Genomic DNA, 6,827 nt, shown 5'->3' with positions numbered 1-6,827 from the left:
CATTTTACTTCCATTATCTCATACACACATTGTTCCTAGGGTAGGAACCCTTCTTAAGTAAATAATTATAGAAAGTTCTAGATTAAGATCAATGATCCATATTTCATCCTTTTGCCATTTTCCCTTCTAATTTTCTAATTCATTAATTTTCTTGTCTCGGGATTAATGTCATCTAAAAAAATTTGTAATCTCCTCCTTAATTATCTCTACAATCTTTAAAAGGTGTGTAGACGTAGGCTAACATGATTTATGTAAGTGTTTTTGCAATTACAAACTCATGTGTCAAAACTGGTTTACTGGGCACTTGAATGTTCTAACACTAGGTCATAACTAACATTCATGTTGTCACTCAACTTTTACTCAATCAAGATATTATGTTCACTCAGTAATAATTGAATTTCTACTTTCTCAATCTCAACTCTATTACTCATCTTATATTCTTTTTCAGTCTCAACTAGGGTGCTCAACAACCTTTGACTTTCTTGGTATGTGATGACAAATGAGCAAGTCCTTTGTAGCTCGACCTTCTCTAGATGGCTCAATTGCAATGATGACTGTCCAATGCTGCCATGGAAATGACTAAGTTTTAGACGCTAATAGAAAACTTAGCCTTAGAGATCAACAATTTTTCATTGGCCCTCCTTGGTTATTCAATTAGCATTAATCTCTTTATACCTATTTCTCTAAAATTGGGATTGAAAGGATTCTTCTTCTTTTCTTCTCTCCCTTTATATGCATGTATATGTAGGTTATGTGATGAACTCAGGGTTTAATTCTTGACTTACATTTTCTCCACCACATTTATTGGTGAATTCGACTTATGACATTTCTACTTTCGATTCAATGTTAGATTTCTTGTTCAAAGTTAGTTCTTTATCTTGTGATCTATCTTTGCATGATTTATGTGTTTCTTTACATTTATTGGGTTTGAGTTCATATCATAAGGTTACATCTCTTAGTTTATTCTTTCCTTTTTTGGTGTAAGAGCTTTACTACTTTTAGTTCTACTTATAGAATTTGTGTTAGGAGAAGTTGTAGACTTGTGGCTATTTTTTATCCAAATTCCTGTTGACCTCTTCTTCAAAACCTTAGTGACCCTATGGTTTCTTATTATCCTAATCCATCTATGGAGCATGACTATTCCCACTCATCTCATGATGAGGATGAGGCTTTAAAAGTTTCTCTTGAACAATTTGATAAGATTTCTACCGAGATTGATAAAATACATGATTAGAAATTACAAGAAAATCACAATACTGAGAATATTTCTTCTTTCGATGCTCTTAAAAAAGTGATTTGTAATGATGAACATGGTATTAATATTTTGTGTAGTCTTACTCACCTTGTCTATACTCATGTTAAGCCTTTGAATCAAGTTGCTTCTGAAGAAAGGATGGATCTATAAATTTGTACTCTTGATATTGTTTTGCCTATTTTTGTTCCCATCTCTAGAATTTCCACTTATATTCCTTCTATTATGACTAATTGTGTTTAGGATTCTAGTCCTCTTAGTAGTATTCCTATCTCCTCTTGTCTTGTGAGTGTTCTGCCTACTCCATTGTAGACTTCATAGCCTTTATATAATAGTGTTCCTTTTATTTTTCCTAATCCTTCTATTATTGTTCTGAGTGTTCCACCCATAGTTTCTTCTATTCTAGCTAATTCATACACTCTACCTAGTGTGTTGAATGTTTTTGTTCGTTCTAATAATTTCATTATCATTAGTCTTATTTGGATGATGTATTCTTTGTAATTACAACTTTCTTTCCTCACTCAATATAAGTTTAATGTTCTTACATGTTATATGGGTAGTCCTTTTCCTTTTGGCATTAGCTATGTTGTTGCTTCTTTACAAGCTCATATACCTCGTGTTGACACTTGTAATGGTAAAGGTGATCCTATGACACATCTTAAGACTTTCCAAGTTCTATGTGATGACTATGCTCATGACCATAGGATTTTAGCTAAGTTATTTGCTCACACTTTCTATAACAATTTTTTGCAATGGTATTTCTCTTTTTTGCCTTATTCTATTGATTCTTTTTATAAAATTGCTAATTTCTTCATACAATAATTTTAGAATAATATTGGTCCTCCTATTTCTTTCACTATTTTGATTTATTGTAAACAAGTTCCTAAAGAAAAAGTGACTTATTTTATTGGTAGGTTTAAGCATTTCCATACTGATATTTCTTATCTGGTGCACAATCTTGATATTCAACATATGTTTATTGTGAATTTACAAAAAGACATTAGAGATAAGATTTTGCTTACTGAGTTTACCTCTTTTCATAACTTTGTGTAGGGTTTCATCATTATGAATTACAAGTTAGTTTGATAGCACCAATTCAATTGCTCATATACCTATTGATAAGAGTGATGCCACAACTAATCCTAATAAATTTGACAAACCAAAAAACTACATCAAGATTAACAAAGCTAGAAATACGATATATAATCAAGTAGTTGTTACATCTCAAAGTGTCACTACTTCTTTCTTTGTTTTTCAAATGAATCATACGTTTACTCCTCTCTTTGGGTCTTTACATTCTATTATGAATAGGGTAGTTAGTGCTAATATAATTAGGCCTCCTCCTATTAAACCACTTCTTCCTTCTACTATATCATGTTCACATTTTAATCCTCAAGATTTTTGTCAATTTCATTGTCATCCTGCACATGATACTAGGCCCTATTTTTCTTTGAAAAATGAGATGTTGAGGCTCAAGATAATGGGAACATATTTGTAACACATCCTAATCATAATCTTCAAATCTACACTAATCCTTTATCTTAGTATACTACCAATGTAGCACATCCTAATCAAAATCTTCAAATCTACACTAATCATTTATCTTAGTATACTAATAATACTATCGGTCAACATTTGTTTTCTTCTGCTCCTCCTAAAGTGAATGTTTCTTATGATACCTTAGGATGAGAGAATGATAATATTGTTAATGACATGGAACATGTAGTTCAATTTCTGATGCCACCTAAGGAAGACATTCGCTCTACATCTAATGATCAACCTAAACCTAAGTTGAATTATAAGCATTCTAGATCCCTTACTATCTCATAAAGTGATGCTAATAAGCTTAAGGCTCCAGATGATCCTTATATTACTAACTAAATTGATAAATATCCTTCTTATGGGTGTCTTCTATTAAAAATAGATTGATACAAGTATGAGAATGTGTTTTAATCATTGTTTTGTCATTTATGTCAAACTTGCTACCTATTCGTAAGATAATTGCTTAAGTTTATTTGAGTGTTATTATTTGTTTAAATGATGAAGAGGATTTTATCAAATGAGATAACAAAAGCACCTAGAGGAAAGGTTAAGTTATGGTATGAAAAATGAGCACAAATATTAGTTAAGATAGTGATGTTATAGTGGATTGATTATCTACTTAAGGTTACAAAGGATGGATACATTGACAAAGCCTAGAAGAACAAGTTAGAAGAATTGAGTTTGCCAAACTTGACCAAGTGGATAGTAGGTGCCAAGAAAAGTTAGTGGAAGCCAAGGAAAAATTCAGTTGGAGCCATTCAAAGTCAAAGTTTAGTGTATGTCTAGTGATACAGTGTAAGCCAAGTAAAGTTTAGTTGATGTCAAGCACCAATAAAATTTAGTGTTTGCCAAGTGATCTAGTTGAAGACGAGTGAAAGAATAGTATGGAAGCTAAGTGATAGCATATTGATGTTGAGTGTTAGTATTCATGTTAATTCATGGATTTGATGAATCTGAGCTGACTATTTTGTTTTCTTAAATTTTTTGAAGCATTTGGAAGATAACTATGATGAGTTGATAGCACATAATTCATGGTAAATCATTTGGAGATGAATTCAAAGAGGATTGAAGGATAAGTTTCTAGAAGGGACTAAAATTAAAAGATAGGTAGATTCATTGAATCCTACCTAATAATACCTAGCCCTAAAATGGATGATAGAGGATGAATGAAAAAATATCTTAATTTTCTATTTATAGAGATGGTTGGTTAGAAGAAATATTGGTCAATTTTTAAGAATCTACGTTAGACAAGAGGTATAAGGTATTACTTCATTCAAACATCGAATAAAAGAGACTACTATTAGCAAGAAAAGCAAGAAGGCTTAAGAGTATGAATGCTTGAAAGGTGAACAAGCTATCAGAGCTAAAGTGTGTGAAAAACAAGTAGAATGGAGGACTAAAATAGAGATCTATAATTTTCAAGTGAGTTATAATTTTTTATCAGATCAAGACTTACTTTTACTTTCTAATCATTATACTAGTCTAAGGTAAATCCTTTGGATTAACGTTGACCTAACAGTCATTTGTAAATCCTTTAACTAGGCGACATTCCAAGTGAATGATCTAAAGTTCTCTAACAAGGATCACTCCTAATAGGGTGACTAAAATTCTCTAACCACATTACATTTAATAGTGTGTATTGTAACCTTTAATAGGGTTGGCCTTTCACAGGGCATCACTTCAAAAGAGTGAGAATGAGTAGCATGTTACTAGTGGTTTTTCCCAAATTGGATTTTCACATAAAATCATTATGTCAAATGTGTTATTGAATCTATTATGTTCAATGCTTACATTTCTACAAAGTTGATTTGACAATAACCTACAAAGTTTAAGTGATTGTATGATCTAATGGATGCATGCATGAATATGTTTTATGGATATGGGTCTACTAAGTTTTGAAAAAAATTATTTATACCTCTAGACCTTGGATAACTAATGCAACCCCACCCACCCCCCCACCCCACCTCTTAGTTATTCTAAATAATTTCAACATCTTGTTAGTCCTAATTCTATGGTTAATTTCATTACTGGGGAACATTTATATAATAAGAAAAACCATCATAATTTCTATGACTTAGTTGATACTTGAATCTAGCCTTATAATAGTTTCTCGTATCCTCTACAAGGTTCCATCTCTTTTCCTATTGAGCTTTGTGGTAAAGTGGTGAATAGTACCTTTTTTGTCATTCATACTTCTTATTAGTTCCAAGTGAAGCTTGGCTTACCTTTGTTGGTTTCCATGCAAGCTATTGTTAATCTCATATTGGTTTTTATGTATGAATAAAAATATACTTAGTTCATGTCAAACAAGTAATACATGCTAAGCATAAGTTATCAAATAGTATATGTCAAGCGGTAGATAGTATATGTCGAGCAACAGATATTTAGTATGAGCTGAGTAACTAGTAAGTGTTGATTCACTCAAGTGTAGAGTAGATAGTATGTGTTGAGCTATTTAGATTTCGAGTGATGAGTGGATGTTGAGTCATTCAAAGGCCAAGTTATCGCATTGAAGTTACAATTGATGTCGAGCATCGGGGACTTCAAGTTCTGAGTTACACAGTTTTGACATAGTTGTTTGTAATAGCACAAACTACTATGTAAACCATTTTTAGGTCAACTTAAGGATTTCTTATGATCTTTTGATTATAAGGATGAATATCAATTATGAATTCCTATGCATTACATGTATCCAATTAGAAAAAGGGAAGGATTAGACAACTAGACAAGTGAATCACAATCATTGGTTCATACCTAAGTATAAGTTACCTAGAAACCCTAAGCTTTCTAAGAATGCTTAAGGAGAATTGAAGAGAGTTTTCATGCACAAATAGAGCATTCATGGTGACTAAGGTGTTATGATTTGAGTTACATTGTAGGATCAGTTAAAGGAGAATAGAGGAAAGGAATTAGAAGACAATAGAGATACATTTGATCAGGAAGGATCAAGTACACATCAATATAGAGATGATCTGACATCAAGAAATAGAGTGTTAATCAAGGAATCATTGCTAAGACATTCTAATAGGTGAATCAATTAAATCTCTTAACCAAGTAGTCCTAATAGGTTGTTGCAAATCCTTTAACAGGGTGCTTACTTCATTGTAAGTTAAAGTCTTTTTACCACGTACAATTCTAATAGGGTGTTGAAATCCCTTAATAGGGTAAGATCTAACAATCTTGTAAGCCTTTAACAAGATAGACCTTTCACAAGGTAGATTATGTCTCATGATCAAAACATTGTAACCTTCATTGGATACACTTTATTATTGTAGTATTGTAGATTTGTGGGTGTCATCCCCACCCCAGTTTTACCTTCTCCTTGGAGAGTTTCTGGGTCACCAAATATCTTGTGTCATATATGTGATTGAATATTTTACTTTCATGCTATGGATGTATATGTTTAATTTGGTATTTCAGTTTATATGCATATATTGTGAGATGGATGTGTGATGAATGATTTTAAGGATGAAAGTTTTAAGTGTTGATTCACACCCCCCCCCCTCCCCCTTAGAGTTTACTTCCCTATTGTATTCCCAACAATTGGTATCAGAGCTGAGTTCTTTGAAAGAAAAACCTTATAGCTTTGAGGAAAGATCTTGGAGATGGAAGTCTACAAGTTGGGAAAGACTATTTAGAACTAGATAATTGAAATATAACTTTCCCTGCATCAACTGAAAGAAGCAAGAGATGAGTTAAAGAAATCATTGAAAAGAAGGAAGGAAATAACTATTGAAGAGAATGACACACAATACCAAGAGACTGACACTATTGAATTATTTGCAAATGGAAACACCAATGAATTTGATGGTGTAGTTGTAGATCTGATGGAAAAGAATAAAACCCTAACTAGAGAGGTCAAAAAGAAAGTTGAGTAAGAAAAATTCATTATTAAAGATGAAAAAGAATTTTGACCAATAGACTGGAAGAGAAAACATCAGAGGTAAGTAGGATTTCTAACATGCAATTGGAAACTTTAAGTAAAATGATGATTGCAAATCATGAACTGAATGCAAAGGATATTGAGATCACA

This window comes from Cupressus sempervirens, chromosome 1 (genome assembly GCF_028749045.1).
Source record: "Cupressus sempervirens isolate cs-2001-9-10 chromosome 1, ASM2874904v1, whole genome shotgun sequence".
Lineage (NCBI taxonomy): Eukaryota > Viridiplantae > Streptophyta > Pinopsida > Cupressales > Cupressaceae > Cupressus > Cupressus sempervirens.
This window is presented reverse-complemented; position numbering follows the sequence as displayed.